The following is an 18,205-nucleotide window of genomic DNA, read 5'->3' on the forward strand; positions in this document are numbered from 1 at the left end:
GCGAGTCTTTCAAAATGTTTATTTCTGCCGTCTTGTCGCCGGAATCGTCGTCGTCGTCGTCCTCTCCGTCCTCGCTGATGTTCTTGTTGTTGTGCCGTTGTCCTGCGACGCTGTGTTGTGTGCTCCGCCTTCATAAATAATAAAGGAGCATTTCGCGAACGACTTGCAAATAAATAAGCATTTACGCTTTTATTATTGTGCCGAAGCCTTTATTGCTATATATCCTATACAAGTGTATCTGTGTGTGTGCGTTTGTGTGCTTGTATCTGTGCCAGTATCTGTGTTTGTGCAGTTTGCTAAAATTTCTGCGGAAATCGCTCCCATGCGGCGCACATCTAAATACGCGCAACTCGCTTATAATCATTGCTGAATATCTGGGCCGATCTGATTTGCGCTGCCCAGGGAGGGGACAGCAACAGGGACAGTGATTGGCCTCCGAACTGAGTGAATAAGCAAACGAATACCCATATACTATATATACATAAATAAGTATATATGAACAATATATAGACAGGTAAGCCCGCTTCCAACTTTTTAAACAGTACTAATGTGTAAGGGGGAACATTGAACTCAAGCTTTAACCCCTGGACGTTCTGGGGACACAAAAATAATGTTTAACACAACCTGAATACAAAATTATTGTTTCCAGTTTTGCATTTAATAAATTTGTATTCACTCTTTAAACATTGTATGTGAAATGTGTAAGAAGAAAGACAATTAAATAACTTGCTGTTAAATAATAAATTATAATGAAATCGTGACAAAAAGTAAAATTTTAACAAAAAAACACCAAATTCGGATCTAAAACATTTAATATCAGAAACCAGACTGGCCCACGATTATGAACAGCTAGTAGGCGGTGCGTTCTCGAATCTGTCATTTGATTTCTAAGGAGGGCTCAGTTCGTTTTCCTTCAATCGCGTCAGAGTCCTCGACCAGTCAATAGCTTTTCGCATTTTTTATTTTGACTATATTTTTAAAATGGCTTTTCTTGATTTAAATTATATTGGTTTCTTCAATTGAATGACAAATATTTCGGGTCTCCCAGTTCTGCTGATTGGGAAGTGTTTTGTTTTGAGGCATATTTTTCTAGTTCATGGGAATACCACATGAAGTATGCGTTAGCAGAATTCTAAAAGCATCCTGTGCAGGAATAGAATTATTAGCTATTTGGACTAAATGAGGTATGTTTAAGGTATTTTTTTCATGGATGCCATTGTTAGAACTGGATCATATCATATTGAAATGGGACCACACGGGAAGCACCAGCTTTCAAGTAACAAAAGAATCCCTGTCGAATGTCGGTAAAAAAAAGAGATTGTTTTGATAAAGCAATACACTGATATTATTCCAACAATGTCGAAGTTTCTTACTTATACTTATCTGATGAGTGCAAAACAAATGAACGTTTTTAAAATAAATGATAAATATCTGGTTAGACGAGCAAATAATTTGCATACAAACATTTAGAATTATAATATTTATAATTTTGTTTCAATTTAAACTAATACGAATTTGATACTAAACAATAGTTCTCTTCTACAAGAAACCTATTTTCAAAGTCCAAACTCTAGTCTATGGGTTTCTTAAAATATTTAAAATATATCGTGATTCGCTATAGATATGGTTAGACATGCAAGTCATTTGTCGAACCAGAAACAAGGTTTTTGTTGTTATAAAAAGTCTATCCTAAAGCTTAGTTTTCTCCCACAAGATACTTCATTACATACAGAGCCCATTTGTAAACCAAGACAAGTTTGGCTGCAGATTATTTGCAAGTCCGATCATGCCTTAATGACTAACTTTTGAAAAACTTTTGATGCTGAAGAAGCTAACTTTGAAGCAACAACAGCTACAAAGGGCATTGACATCGTGTATGCAAATAATGTGAAGCGCTTTTTACAAATAAAGGGCGTCGCTTGCCATTTCCCCGCTTGCATCCTTTGTCAGTGCTGCTGTTGTTGATATTGTTGTTGTTGTTGCAAGCACATAATTAGAGCAAAATTTCAAAAGGCTGCCATGTGCGTGTGTGTGTGTGTGTCTAAGTGTACAGTCATTATTGCCTGTATTGGAGTCTCTAACTGCCTCTAATGAATAAATAAGTGCCACTAATAGTTTTCGCACTTCCTGTGTTGCTGTCGATGCAGTTGTTGCAACATCAGACCGCAAGCGTAAACAGGAGGCTCATCAAATTGCACTCGAAGCACTGCATCACTGCATCGCTGAGGCACTTGCTCTGATTGAGCTCCACTGCAGAATTAAATCATAAAGACAAAGTCAACAACATCGACAGCAACTGCGACGCGGACATGTTGACAATATTTAATTATTGGGCTTGTTGTTGTTGTTATTGTCGGAGGTCTGTGGGCCGATCGGACAGCCACTGTCGCCAAGAAGTCAACTGCCGCACAACTTCTGCGCTGCCACCATAATATTGTTTGCGTTTCCCACACACAGCAAAATAAAAAGGCTCTGCGAAGCAATAAAACTATTATGAATGTACATACAGTGGAGATGGCCTAAGACGGTCCAGACTTAACTGATTTGTCCAAAGGTGAAGCAATATTTGAAAGAAAAGAAATAAGTGTCAAAAACAGGGCCAACAAATAAAAAAATATTGCTTCTTTAGAATTTCTTTATAAATTAAAAGAGTATTCCTTGCGTGACTGAATTCGTAGATTGGTTCCAGAAACAACCGTGTAAAAAATACATTGACCATATACAGAAAAAGGTGATTCATTATGTCTGAAGTAGGTATATGCAATTTTAAATTTTCAAACCATGCTATATCAAAAACGTTTAAAAATACCGTGTAAAAACAGAATTACCACTACATTCCACTATTCAATCAGCGAGCTCTGAAGTTAGGCTTACATCGACCTTAGTTCATTTCCATGCCTTTTTTTTTGACAAAATGTTGTGCTTCAACGCGAATTCAAGAAACCTCACAAACTCGTTAGACAAACAAGTTAAGGAAAAACGATTATAAACGCGTCTTCAGAAACATAAATCATTTCGTAAATTGACAGTTCTTGATAATTAGTCAAAACTATAATCATTGTACACAAAAGACAGGTCCCTGAAATGCGACATAAGTCCAGTAGTCGAATGATTCAAATCAGACTCATACAGCATCTGTCAGTGATAGGAGTATCTTCTGAAGCGAATAAATTTCAGATAAACAACACATTTGCAAAAATAGTAATTAAATAAATAAAATATTTTTAGAAATAAATGCATAATTTATTCGATAGAATGGAAAAATGTGTTTTGAACTGGAATATTAAAGCAGCATAAAAGCTGGCATAAAACAGCAGCCACTCCTTTACGATTCCAAAATTAAACTTAGTCATATAGTACACAGCAATGCTGCCATTTCTTTTGTTTTCAAGCATCAAATATTATTATTTATTATTATTTCATACTTCTCTGCTGAGTTTCTAATTTGTGCCCCGTAAATGTTCTATAAATCATAAGACTGTCTTATCGTCTTTGTTTCTATTTTTGTGTCGACCGTCCCTGGTAGAGTTTTCTAAATTCCAACTCCCTACTCTTAGCAGAAGTATTCCGCATTAGTGGAATAGCTCGACAATTTTCTCGTACTAGTATTATAATTTTGCGACTAAAAACCTGAACAGATTGGCTTAGAAATTGGCAAGAATGCAAAGATATTTCCGCAACCGGCACATGCATTTTTGAAACATGTTTTTATTTCTTATCTGCATACTCGCATTATTTATCTATTTGGGAACCTGTGTGCACCTTTTGTGCCATTTTATCACAACTTCAAACATTTCCGCTACAACGAATTCGCTGAAATGTGCAACGGATGTTGTTGTTGCTGCGATTGCGATTTCTGCAACTGCCACCTCTTCTCTCCCCTTTCATAGATAAACATCGGTAAGTAGTGCTGATAGGGGCAGAGCACACTTTTCAAAAGAATTTCTCAACATTTCCGTGCTGCTTGCCTCCATGTCTTTGGCAACTTCCTCATTTGCTTATCACAGCCGCCTCGACCGCATCGAGAGCTGGAGAAACCGCGTTAGCGGCAAGAGGCAAGTGGCAAGCGGCAAGCGGCGCATGATTTCACTCACGCAGACTCATCAACTTTTAATTAGTTGTAATTTGTAAATTCAACGTCAAACACAAGCAGCCATACAGACCGACAGACGAACATTCAGAGAGACAGAAAGGCAGACAGTCAGACAGACAGACAGTCAGACAGACAGCCAGTTAGGCAGGCAGTGGTGGAAGGGGTGCAAAGGGGGGGCCTTTGAAGCTGCCGCCTGTCGTTGTTGATGCTGCTCCTCTGACAATGTCTGCTGCTGCTGATGATGATGATGTTGCTGTTGCTGCCTCGCTACAAGCCTGACAGATTGCTGATAAGGGGCAACAGCAAGAGCAAGAGCGACAACAACGGCAACGTGTCGCCGTTTGGGTGGCTTCGGTTTGGTTTCTCGGTTTCTGTGCAACACACTGTTACTGCCACTGCCAGTGCCACATCCAGTGCCGCATTGGCATATCCATCAACGTGTCAGCGGCAAAGGGTTAGCGAAAACAAATCGTGTAAATCGTTTAACAACACGTTATATAATCGCTGACAAAGTGTTGCCGAATCAGTCGCGCTTTATTGGCTTCATCTTCGAGTGGCGGCTTTTGGGGCTTCCCCGCCAATTCAACGACAATTTGTTGACGCTCGTAGCCGCATTTTTTAATTAACAGCTGAAACTCATTGCCTTGTTTTATAGCATACCTATGTATGTATATGTGAGCATCTGATATGTAAGGACGTACGAGGTTTACGAGCACGGTTTATGACAAAATTTTTACTCAGTTTTTTTACAGCTTATTAACTTTTGTGTGTGTAGAAAATTGTTGAAAACAAATTGCATGTGGCACAGCAAACTCGTTAATTTAGCAACAACTAACAATCTCTGTACTTCACAGTCACACAGTCAGGCACTTAATTAATTTCCACAGCCATGTCAGAACTTTTAGAATAGCCCACAACTCAAAAATAGGCGGACTTCTCTAACGTGAACAAACACTTTTGGCTCTAGGTTTGTGTTTTCTGTTGCATCTACAAGTAGTTTGTTTGGCTATCGATTGGAGCAATCGATAACAAGAACATGAAGCTCTGAGTACAGCAAGATATAGAAATAATTTTAAAAGTGCTCACAACTTGGATTGATTGTATTATCTTTGGTACTCTTTTGTAGTTTATTTCTGTTAAGCTAAACAATAATACAATACAATACAAACAACTCCATTCTCCGTGGCTTGTCAACTTGATTCCCGATTCTTATTTGCTAATGCTACTGCTTTATAACCCACATCATTCAGTTCTACTATCTGTAATATAGAAATATTTATTTCTGTGACACCTTTATTTTAAATTATATTCCTTTGTATGCTTTTCTCACTTGGTAGTGGACGAATTGATTCCAAAAATTCACTTTTATGATAGCTTCTTCAAACATCTTAATGGTTTCTATTAGATTTTGAAGTCTTCAGAGTTTTTTATTTACTTATTATTCAATTGTGCTCTGCTTCTCGATTTTTCTATAAATTTTTGGGATAATATATTTTAAAAGAATTCTACCAATCATGTTCTCATTTCCATATCCATTTCTTGAATTTGTTCGATTTATAATATATTTACTCCAATTCACTTATATTTGATAATGAAATGAATTTGAAAAATTGATGCACTTTCCGAAAATCAATTCCGACGAATTGCATAGAAATCCGTTAAAAATTTGGTGAGATGTGAGATGATGAGGTTTTATAAAGACTCTCAAATGTTTTTCCAAAAGTAAAATATATATTTTCCCAAAAAAAATACAAAAATTTAGAAGCAAGAGAACACTTCTCGAAATAACGAATAACGCTCATTTAACGCTAATTTTTCTTCCATTTGTGTAACCTTGTTTGCACTATTTTTCTTTCGATATTAAACAATTTCATGTTAAATATAATTGCTGTTGAGTTGCGTCGTGATTGCCCGTTTTTTACCCCACTAATTAGCTCGTTTTTTCCATCATTACCGACTTTCGCTTTCTGGATTTTTTGTTGATTTGCTTACATTTATGCAAACAGCAATCGTTCAGCTGTTTGTGTAAAGAAAACTTAATGTCTTTCTTACATACAAATATTTCGTAAGATTGTGAAAAATAAAATTGAAAAAGATAAATGCAAGATTTAATTATGTTTATTTTAGGGGCTCTCTATTTCATGTTGTATGATTTAATCTGCTTTGAATCTAATTTATATTTTATAAATAAAAAATTGTTTATGCAACAATCACAATTCGACAAACCATTCCACCAATTTGCATCTCATTTAGTTGAAATGCAATCGGATTGTGACTAACTGGGGCAATTGTTGGCTAGATTTTGAGCGTCAGGTGTGAATCTGCCAGAGAGAAGCTCTACTGTGGTTGGAACAAACAAAGGGCTTGTCGGCCGCACTCTAGACGATGCGACTAGTTGCCGTTAATTTCCAATTTAGCTCAGAGGCAGAGAAGAATGAAACTAATGTCATACATGGTCCAACAAAATCGGTGCAATGTAGAACTTTTTTCTGAGCTCAGCTGAACATGCTGCCTGCAAACTGGCGCGCACACTGAAACCGTAAAACTAACTGCAAATTTGCAGCAGCGCAAAAAATGAGGAGAAAAAGAATAGAACATAAGCAGCAGCAACAGCAGCAGCAACTGTGGAAAGACGGTGGCTTGCACCAGTTTCCCAGTTCACAAAATGCAGCTGAGAAGTTGGACAGTTAGTTGGGCTATAGCGGGAGCAGCTAGCAGCAAACGAAAAAAGAAATATATCTGTGGAGAGGAAAAAGCAAAATCTGCACACTAACCAACTGAAACGTAGGCACTATGGAGAAGAAGCAGCAGCAATGCTAAATTGTTGTTGCTGCGTTGCTTTAGAAAGTAGCCTGGCAACCATGTTGCTCGCATCATCACCTTCCTAGTCGTAGTCGTAGTCGCCTTTGCGTGATGCAATTGCCAGCAATGCGCCAAAAGATTGAAAGCAACGACAGCCACGTAACTAGAACACTTGATGTTGCTGCTGCGGCTGCTGCTGATGTTGCTGCTGCTGCTGCTGCAACAGCAACAACAGCAACAACTAGGCGAGCTGCGCTTTTACCTGAACGGGGCAGGCAGCAATTTCCAATTAAAGTGCTGCTGCTGGAGTGTGAGTGGACTCTGGAGTTATGTGCCGCTTGCGCAATCATACGGCAACTTCTTCCTCTAGACAAACTCTTTGCTCGTCATCATCATCATCATCACCATCATCATCGTTGTGATCATCGTGATCGTGATTGTCATCTGTGGCATGTCTTATGTAAGCGTTAAGCGTTACAAGGCTGTGAAGATGCGGCGCATTCAGCATTCAGTCGCACAGGAAGCGATCTGTAATGGCCTTAAAATACACACTTTATGCCCCTACTAGCGGCCCAATTAGACTTTAGTTAATTATATATAGTATATATATACCCATGCACACACAAAGGCAGCAGTTAGATTGGCTGCCATTGCGCGATACGATTCCCCATTCCCAGCGATTGCTGTCGCACCACAACACTCCCTGGTCGGAAGCTAACGGACCCGACCCTAACGTCGTCAACAGCCCAGATCAAAGCTAATTGATCATTAAGTCTATTTCCGCAATGACTGCCAGTTTTTCAAAGTAAGTCATAAAGAGCAAAACTTTTATGACCGACCGACCGACCGGCCGACCAACAGCAACAACAACAATAATAATAACAACAAAACTAAATAAATGTTGCACGCGATCTCTGCCACAGAACAGAAAATGTTGAAGAAAAAAATAGAGAGAGAAAAAATGCAAAACACGCGAAATGGACGCGCCATGCCGATGATGGAGGATTGTGTCGATGATGATAACGATGTTGCCGCTCTAGCCGTTGACGATAATGACGTTCGCAATGACTATGACGAAAAGTCAACAGTGGGATTTGTGTGCCGTCGACATCGGCACCATCATCAGCATCTGAGCATCGGATGACAGAATATTTTCATGCTCATTGAAGTTTTTATGGCTTTGGAAGTCAAACGCCAAAGAACGAGAATGCGAGCGAGCGAGCCAGCGACCAGCAACAAAGGCTGTCGAGAAAATGCTCGTACATGTAAAAGAACTGGGTGAAATCGATTTGTAGTCTTTATTTCTATTCTATACCCTCACAATGGCGCATTGTGCTGCTTTTATAATGACAGGTTGCAACGCATGGAGTACAGACCACATAGGGTATTTAATATTCCCCATCTCCCCACCTCCCCAACGCTATTCAATTGCGATGCGAGATTTCTTTAGTGGCTAGTTATTAATAAGTATTTGTTGGGGGCTCTGCGACCCCTGGGGTCTATTATTCCTATCGCACTGAACTGAGATACTGCCTCCAAAGCCTATATGTAACTCTTTCTCAGACTGGAGGTGCTCCTCCTACTGAGGGTTTTATTATAACTATAGGTGTGCAAGGCCAGGAAAACTTAGTTGGAGAAACGACTAAGCCTAACAAATATAAAGCGGACGCTACAACTGAATTTTTAATCAAATTTAAAGAACGGTTATAGTAATGATGATACAAATATTTTTTCCCAAGTTCTTTAGATGCACAAATTTCTGACGGCGAAAGTATAAAATAAATATAGAATTTTAGAAGAATATGCATGAAAAAGGTTTTGTAAATTTAAAGCTTAGTTTCGTTTCTATATTTTTTTAAAGGCATTTCAATATTACTTAAGTCGTTAAATTATTTTTTCTATACCGAGAAATATGCACACTAGTTTCAAAGCATAACGTAAAACTATTGATGGCCGAATAACTATTAATCTACATTTCAAATATTTAATTTTTTCTTCTTCTTCATATTAGAAGAAATAATCGGAAAAACAGGTTATCAGAAACTGTTAAATATTCATATTACATGTATATATATATACATATATGTATAAAATTTGAAAACTACTTCGGGTTATTTGCTTAAGCTCTGCATGCTTCGTTAAAAGAGAATTTTAGCTTCGGTGGGAATCTGGAGCACTTTTTATAGCCTGTACCCAAAGGGTAAAAGGCTATACTAGTTTTATGCGAATGTAGATAACATACAGAAGGAGGCGTGGCAGACCCCACAAAGTATATATTTTTGATCAGGATGTCAAGTCGAGTCGATATAGCCATGTCCGTCTGTCTGTCTGTCTGTATGAACGCAAGGATCTCAGAAAGTATAAGAGGTAGAATAACCAAACTTGGTATCCAGATTCTCCTAATATTTATATTTAATTTAATTAATTAAATTAATTAAATTAATTAAATTTTTTAATAATTTTGTTTTTGTGGCTTGTAATCTACATTACAAATGTTTAATTTTTTTCTTCTTCATATTAGAAGAAATAATCGGAAAGAGAGGTTATCAGAAAGTGTTTAATATTTATATTAAATATTTTAACAATTTGAAAACTTCTTCGAGTTAATTGCTTAAGCTCTGCATGCTTCAGCAAAGAGCATTGTAGCTTCGGTGGGAATCTGGAGCACTTTTTTCTTCTGGTTTCAAATTTTGTTGTGTCTGTTGGTTTTATTTGTGTGTCTACAGTTTTTCATGTGCGGCTGTTGCTGCACCCGCTTGATGAAGACTTTTCTGTATTTATGCTAAAGACAATGGGCAGTGCTGGCAAGGCAGTGGGGGACGGGGGAGGGGGGAGGGGGTTTGAGTGCACTTTATCACAGTGGGATGCTGCATGTCGGAATCACACAAAGTTGCAGTCGCCTGGCCAAGATCTAGATAGCCTTGCAATCACTTCTTGCCCACTGTTCCCATGACACACACAAACACACACATGGTCGCTGTCCGTCCAGACTCTCCCGCCCATTTACCCACTCGTTTCAACTCGTCTCTAGATGAGGGGGCGGGGCCGTTGGAGGCACTTGCGTGTCTTGTGCTCCATGTGGTGCGTTCTGTGCGTTGGCGTTGCTGCGGAAAACTCTGCGCTTTTTCTGTCTATGGCTGTTGGCCTTTTTTGGGCAGCTTTTCTATGCTGCTACCCAAAAAAAAAAAAAAAAAAAAAAAAAACACGACGAAAAAAGAAAACGAAGAAAAAGAAAACAAACGCGTAAGACTCATTTTTAAGCTTATTGTGTGTGTGGTGGTCTGTTGTTTCTTTTTGGACGCCTTTGTTTACTTTTTGTGTAGCAGAACACATTTGGGTTTTGTTCTTCGAACAACTTGCTGCTGCTGCTGCTCGGGCTGTTGGTTGTTGGCTGTTGGTTGTTGGGGCTGTTGTTGCTACCAAGAACAAGCGATCTTAATTTACGTTAGCTCGTTAACTTGGAATACCGTTAGCCTCTTTCACTCTTAACATTGCACGGCTCGTCTCCACTTTTTGGCCACTGCATGCGCTATACCTTTTTTGGCTCTTACAACGCCTCTGCGCCATTGTGGTCCATTGGTTCGGTTCGGGTCCAGTCGGTCATCATCCTCATCCACATCCACATCCACATCCACATCGACAACGTTGTCGTTGTTCTGTTTGTTTTTGTTGTTGTTGTTGTTGTTTTTTGAGGGCGCGTGAAAATGCCGCTTCAACTACAGCTTTAGCTGCGGCTTAGGTCTATCTATCTGGCGGCGGTAATCAACATTTTGTGGTCAACTCGGCAGCAACAGCAGCATCAGCAGCTGGAGCTGGAGGAGCAGCGTGCTATTGGTTTCGCATGCTTTATTGCCAATTGGAAAGTTGAAAGCCAACACAAGAATAGAATAGAATAGAACAGAATAGAATGTAACGTTGGAGCCTAGAAAGCCAGTCAGGCAGTCAGCCAGTGAGCCGCAGTCGCAGCCACAGCCTCAGACTCAGTGGCAAGTATTGGTGTTAGAATGTTTTATGTGCCATTGTCTGTGTTAACTGTAATTGGCAAGCCTTGAGTGCACTATGCAAAGTAATAAATATGGCAAACAATGTGCAGTTAAATAATAAATTTAGGCACAACCAGTAGCAACAGCAGCAGCAGCATCGTCATAACAAAGAATTGATTTAATAACTGCCGACTGCTGACTGCCAACTACCGACTGCGGCGCATCATTAAAATGTCTTAATTGCATTCTTCCGCGATCGCCGCGCATGAATGAATGCGTCGCGCTAATCTAGTGGCCAGACAGGTCGGTCCAGCAGCGGTTAACAAACAGTTGATCGGCAGTTGGCCATCCATCAAGCGCACACTGCAGATCAATCAAATGCTCAATCGAGCCGATTGAATGCCAACGCCATAATTTCTAGTCAACGCGGTGGCCGGCAACTGGCCTTTTTTTCGCTCTTGGTCTGCTGTGTTTGTGTATTTAGTGGCCGTCTGGGAAGGAAAGGAAGGGACGGGACGGGACGAGGCGAGGCGGCTGGCAACGACCACCATCAAGTCAAGTCAAGTCAAGTCAATCAATTAGGCATTTCAACACATGTTGTTGTTGTTTACAGTTCTAATTCTAGACGCGTTTCATTTAAATGCCACAGTGTCTGTGCCGCCGCTCGCTGCACGCTGCACGCTGCACGATGCGCGTTGCACGTTGCCCGCGTGAAATATTTTTAAACATGCCACGCTTAATGATTTCCTGTTAAATTATGCGGCATTGACTTTTAACTAAATGGAAAAGTTTGTGTTTTTTCGTTTTCGTTTTTCGTTTTTATAGCCATGTAAGTGAAATGGGACAGGGGCATTGGCTGCTCCTCATAAATTGTGCAGAACATGTAACGAAAATTCCCCGAAACATCGAAAGAGAAGAGCTGTTGTGCTTAGAGTATCATTATATAGCTGTTGGAACCGACGCGGGCAGGTTCCGAAACTCATTAGATACTATAAATAGGGTCTCTCTCAGATTTGTGATAATGCATGTAATTTCGGATTCGAAACAAGAACAAATGCTTGTATAGCTCTGAAAATGTTATTTCAAACTTTGTCTGATGTTTACATTTAGGAATATACACGCATGTGATGAGAATTATGAATCGAACAATCGACCAAGCATTGCTTAGTTGGCCAATGTCATTTGGAATAGACTGTAATAATACTGATGTATATAGTGGTAATTAACTTTATAGACATTTCAGGATATACGATAAAAGCAGACATTCCAGTCATTGATGGGTAGTTGGGCAGATCTAATTATTTTACTTAATGATAACATTTCTTTTTTTAATTTGTCAAAATTTTACAATCTGCATTGATGTTTAACAAAATAAAATGGAATAGAATTGAAAACTATGATAGTCCTTTGACGACGAAAACAACTTGAAGAAGTTCAGGAAAAGGTTCCCCTTACATATATTTATTGAATATTTTCATAATATTTAAATATATATGAACACTCAGACACAATCGTCGAGCCACATTTAATATTTTGCAGTGCACTAACAACAATTTGTCGATATTTTTAAAAATATTTATTTGATATTATAAAGTTCTTAAATAGTTACAAACAGCAGCGCAATGATTTGAGTTCAATTTGCCGCTTAAGTCAACCGCACTTTTTTTTACACCAGTTAACATTCTGAGGTAATTTTCTAGTATCCAATCCTAGCACACTCGCAAAAGCTCCTCAAAAAACTAACCCACATTCACTTTTCTATATATATATACGTAGTGTTTCGTATCATAAATTAGAGCTCTTAATGACACTTAAGTGCCACAAGAAACGGAACAAGCCGGCAAGTATTTGAAACTTGACCCAATTGAAGCAGACATACTAACCCAAAAAAGAAACCTTAGCGCTTAGCGGAGCTTGGCGAACTTGCAGTGGCGAACAGCAAAAAGTCAGCCAACAAACACTCACAAAAAGCCAATCAATAATTTCTCAGCTACTCAAAAACTCATTAAGTTATTTTGTTGAAATCGCTAATGGCGCTTGCCATTTCGCTGCTGCCTCATAAGCGCAGCTTGCCACGAACAAATTCCCAAGAAAAAGAAAAACGCAACCGCTTCCAAGTCGTCGAAATACTTTCGCTTGCGGCTCCGCACACAGACATGAAATTAAAAGTGTAAAGCGTACAAATTGTTAAGGAAACTGTCAGAATCTGTTGGCCAGTGGCTCATCTGCAACCCAATAATGAAATATCAATTAGCAGCACTTCATGGCTTACTACCGACCCTCTTCCTCATGCGAGTGGAAGGTGAGACCCGTTCAGACACATTCATCTGGACGCTAGGCAGGCAGTCAGCAGCCAGCAGCCTCAGCTCGATGATTGATGATGGATGATGAGGGGCGGACTGCCTCTCCAGATGAAGTCAAGCAGCAAGCGGGCAACAAAACAAACATTGACAGCTCGGCCAATGAAGTCAGCCCTCGTTGCTGTTATTTAAAGCATTTGGCCGTTATCTATGCGGCAGATTTGATTTATTTCTGCTGCCCACCCACGGCCAGACGACAGACGGAGTTTATAATTTTTTACGGGCAACATAAATTCAAATTAGCAATCAACGCACACACAAAACAAATCCAAAGTCGGACAAGATTTGTTCAATCATTTTTATTGGACCATTTAATGGAGCCGGTCTATGGCTCATTGCCATCCCATTGCACCGTTAGAGGCACAGTGGTTGTATCAACATTTTACTTATCATAAATCTAAATGGTGTACGACAACTTTCTGGGAACCTTCAAAACTCTGGCTTGTCTACTTGCAACTTTCATTTTTTCATTCCTCTTTTTGTCACTCATGGAAAGAATGGCTATTGTTCTGTTGAGAACCATTAGGCGGGAATGCTTAATCTGGAGATCGCTTTCTTCGAAGCTTCTCAAACACTCCGATTTCGAAGATGAAGCAAAGCAGGCGTCATCGTCTCACTCCTCTCCGGCAACCTGTAAATCATCTTTTCTGTGCCAACCCGTCTTGGACTGTGTTATCCCATTGAGGTGCTCTTATAATTATTGCTATTTTGTATTCAAATGAAAGACTCCTCAATAAAAGCTGCCATAGAAATAGGATGTTTTGAAAAAATCGTACCTATTTATTTATGTATTTCAAAAAAATTTCCAAAATATTATCACCGCCCAATATTAACCTAAATGAAGACAATTTAGGGAGTAATTTCGCCACTTTTAATCCGCTGTTTTCGATCTAATGATATTATAAATAATAGCAGCACCTGTCTACTAATATTTCGAATTCAATAACGACCAAATCTATCCAATATTAATTATGAAGACGTTTGAAGTTATTTGTTGCTAGTCTTGAAGATAATACTCATATGTAATGATTTAATTATGAATATCATAAAATATGAGCTTTTGACGTTTTCAAATTCGATCAAATTTTTTAAAATCTAAATACCTTGATTGTTTGAACGTTTTAGAATACATTTTTAAATATTATATGAGAGAGAAGTTTTGCCTACAAATATATTTCGGAATTTTCAACCAAATTAGTGCCGAATTCAAAAAAAAGAATAGACCCGAATATTAAAATAATGGAAAGTTTGAGGAAATGTTCACCCTCCTACGAGCTAGAAATTAATTTCCAAAATTCGCTCATTTTGCAATTATTGGGAAATGCAGTCAATTCGGTTTGCATCGCATTCGGAAATAGGAACGGGCCTGATTAGAAAAATGACGATCAGCTCCATCAATTTCAATCATCCAACAGCCAATAGTCACTGTTGTTCAGTGAGTCTCCAAATCTCTAGTATAATTCACTGACATTTGAAAATTGATTGATGCTTTTGTGTCGCTTAGACTCGGACTCGAAACCACTGTGTGATGAGCGGCGAGGAGCGGGCAGGTGTTGTAAATTTGGCATTCCTTGCTCATTTGCTAATGAATATAAATTACGCAACATTTATGGCCACGAAAATTGAATTTCAAAATTTATTAAAAGACATTTGTCAGCTGTTGCCCGACTGCCCCCGTCCCCGTCCCTGCCCCTGCCCCATTCCTGCCTGGGCTCGACTTGTGCCCCCCGCAGTCGCAACCGCCCATTTGACCCGATTTCTCAGTATTTTTGGCCACGCTCGTGCCGACAAACGCTTAACCTTGACACCGCAGCTGAGTGTACTTCGGAATCTGAATCTGAGTCCGAGTCTCAGTCTCAGTCTGAGTCTGAGTCGCCACCGTTAGAGTCAAAAGTGCGGCTGGTCGTTTCGGCTTGCCGTTAGATTTAAAGTCATAAAAAAGTTGTCTTTCCCCCCTCTATCGCGTCCTCCTCGTCTTTATCTCTCGACTGCTTTGAATTGCGAATCTCGCTTGGCTCGCTTTTGTTTCATTTTGTGCTGTTTGTGCTCACACAATTGCCGGGCATGACGACTTAAATGAAATAAATTGCAAAATTGTTTTTTGTGCAGCACAAAGCACAAAGAAGTTGAAAAGAGCGGCATTTTTTATTATTTTTATGATTTTGTTTTCTATTTTTTCACTAGACTGCCTGTCTGTCTCTCTGTCTGTTTGTCGTAGAGCAGCGTTTTATAGTTTGCCGTCTCATAGAACGTGACGCTATTTTTATTGCGAATTTTTGCGAGTTGCGCAGAAATCATAAATTACAGGAACACTATCAAGACGCGCCTTTCCCAAGTGCCCCCATCTCATCTAAATATTTAATCAACTCGGGAGTGGCTTTCATTTTGCGATGGCATGTGGCAGATGGAGAGCGAGTGTGGCACTTCAATTGCAACATAAATTGTTTCCAATGAAGTGCAATTACTTTCGCACTAAGTGCGATGGCTGTGTGCGACTCTGCATATGGCTGGGTCTTTTTAAAAATGTATGTCAATTGGTCAATTTCTGGTCGGCGAGCTGGCCAATTAAATGTCATTTACCTGCGAGCAAGAGGACAACGCTCTCCGTTAGCCATTAGGCAAGCAAATCATTTTAAATATTTATAATGCGAACTACACTGAGCCGTACATGTGTATTTAATTAGGCTGGAGGCATTTTAATTAGGTAAATGGATATCATAAATGAGGCATGCAGAGAATTAACCAAATTATAGCGCATTGTCCTCGACGCAGGCCGTATTGACGGTTCAATCAACCCGAAGTTAAATGCAAAGCAAACTAATATTACGTATACGTCGCAGCAGCAATGCGCCAGCCTGCTGCAAATTTCGTACAAATATGTTTTGGGCCATTGTTGTGTCAGCGATAACCAAAAGCAAACAGCACGACCACAACGAAGGCGATGACGACAACGAAGACGGTGGCGCTGGCGGTGGCGGCACATGGCAAAACAGCAGCAGCAGCAGCAACAGCAACAGCAACAGCAGCAAGCAATCGGCAGCAACAGCTCCAAACACCTTTGGAGTGGCAATTTGTTGGCGCTGCTGGTTGCCCTGTTTGGCGACAAGCATACTGCGCGCTTAAAATGGTTCGAAATGCATGTTGTTGTTGTTGTTGCTGTTGCTGCTGCTGCTGCCCCAATGCACAATGCAATCAAAGCCCGTTGTGGTTGGGGCTATGACTCAAGCAATCAATTGCAACGGCAGGCGGCAGACTTCAGCAGCAGCAGCAACAACAGCAACAGCAACAAACACAACAATGCTGCCAGCCATACTCGACTATAAAATCAGCATCGAGTATCTCAAGAATGACTTAACGGCGTGAAAAACTGCCACGGCGACAACAGCAACAGCAACAACAACAATAAAAGTTGCTAATACCTGGCAACTTTTGTTATTGCGTCGATTTTTTTCTCCTCTCTGCTGTTGCGTGTTGTGGGGCATTTGTTGAGCTTTTAACGCGCCGCACTGCCTTTTGGTTCCGGTTTTGACTTCGCACATATACGGGTATACTAGTACTATACTTGTATATATAAAAATATGAATATATATATTTGAATATATGTATGTATGTATAGTGTGCCTTGCGCGTCAAAAGTGTCAAATGCATCGAATGAAATATCAGTAATTTGAATCGCATGTGACTTGCTCTTGTTGCTGTTGTTGTTGTTGTTGCCGTTGCCATTGCTGTTGCAGTTGCCGTTGTTATTTTTGCGATTGTTTGCACAATTTCCATTTGCATTGCGCATAAAAAGGAGAGCAAAAATAAAAAATAAAACGAAAGAAACAGTCTTCGAAATTGCTGCAGTTTTGCTTTTGTGGTGCTGGCCATAAATTGTAACAACTGTCGTTTGCATAAAACGCCATAACAATAACAAAACACTCGTAACGACAACAGCAACAGCAACAACAACAACAACTAGCAGGTATACACACATATACTCATATACATATGTAAACTCTGTACATGAAATGTACAAGAGTATATTAGGTTTGCGGGAGCTGAAAAATGTAACAGGCAGAAGGAGGCGTGGCAGACCCCACAAAGTATATATATTATTGATCAGCGTGACAAGACGAGTCGATCTAGCCCTGTCTGTTTGTCTGTCCGTCCGTATGAACACCTGGATCTCAGAGACTATAAGAGATAGAGACACCAAATTTTCCACAAAGATGCGTTATGTGTGTATTCTATACGAGTTTGTTTTATTTTTTTGATTTTCCCCCCCACTTCCCCCCTATGGGGGTTTTCCCGATTTTCCATTCGTATAATCGCCTATATCTCGGAGACTATAAGACCTAGGCACACCAAATTTTAGTCCAAGATGCCTTGTGTGAATACGCAGAAAATGTATATTTTGGAATTCCCCTCCCTCCCCCCTCTCCCCCGCAAATGCGATTTTCTCTAACTCCCGTAATTCTTGGAATTTCGAACTAAAATTTTGCAAATACCCCCAGTTAGTAATTATTTACCGATTTACCAAGAAGTTATAGCCATAAATATATTTGCTGCTGCAGCGCTGCTCAAGCGCTGCCCGCGGCTGTTGTCGATGTTGCTGTTTGGTTGACTGCGAAAATGCTTACACAGACACGAATTGATGCGCATAGGCATACATACACTCACACAGACGCAATTGCTATGTAAATGTGCAATTATACACCCTTTACGTGAGTTCGAATACCGAGAGAGGTAAAATCGATCAAATTTTTTTTTTATTTTCTTAATTTTTTTTATTTTCTATAATTATTGTAAACATATGTACAGAGTATTTCAAAGTCGGGACACCCGACTTTAGCTTTTTTACTTGTTTAAACTGAACTAAAGAGGACTGCAAAACGGACCTCTCCATACTTATGCTATTAGCGTGGCATACTTGTACTACTCTCGAAAACCCATATACCCCACAGTATATTCAAATGTTCATATTG

The 18,205-nt window shown here is 39.6% G+C and overlaps 1 protein-coding gene across 1 annotated transcript in view; it reads left to right on the top strand.

The window, feature by feature from the left end:
• The first annotated feature begins 321 nt into the window (after positions 1-321).
• LOC115621010 (hornerin) overlaps positions 322-18,205 on the top strand; it is a 101,685-nt gene continuing 83,801 nt past the window's right edge. The window contains exon 1 of the mRNA XM_030514529.1: positions 322-514. The gene's annotated coding sequence lies outside the window, so the exon portion shown is untranslated. The remainder of the gene's footprint in view (positions 515-18,205) is intronic.

The sequence above is a fragment of the Scaptodrosophila lebanonensis genome, unplaced genomic scaffold (assembly GCF_003285725.1).
Source record: "Scaptodrosophila lebanonensis strain 11010-0011.00,11010-0021.00 unplaced genomic scaffold, SlebRS2 tig00000024-arrow-pilon, whole genome shotgun sequence".
In the NCBI taxonomy this organism is placed as follows: domain Eukaryota; kingdom Metazoa; phylum Arthropoda; class Insecta; order Diptera; family Drosophilidae; genus Scaptodrosophila; species Scaptodrosophila lebanonensis.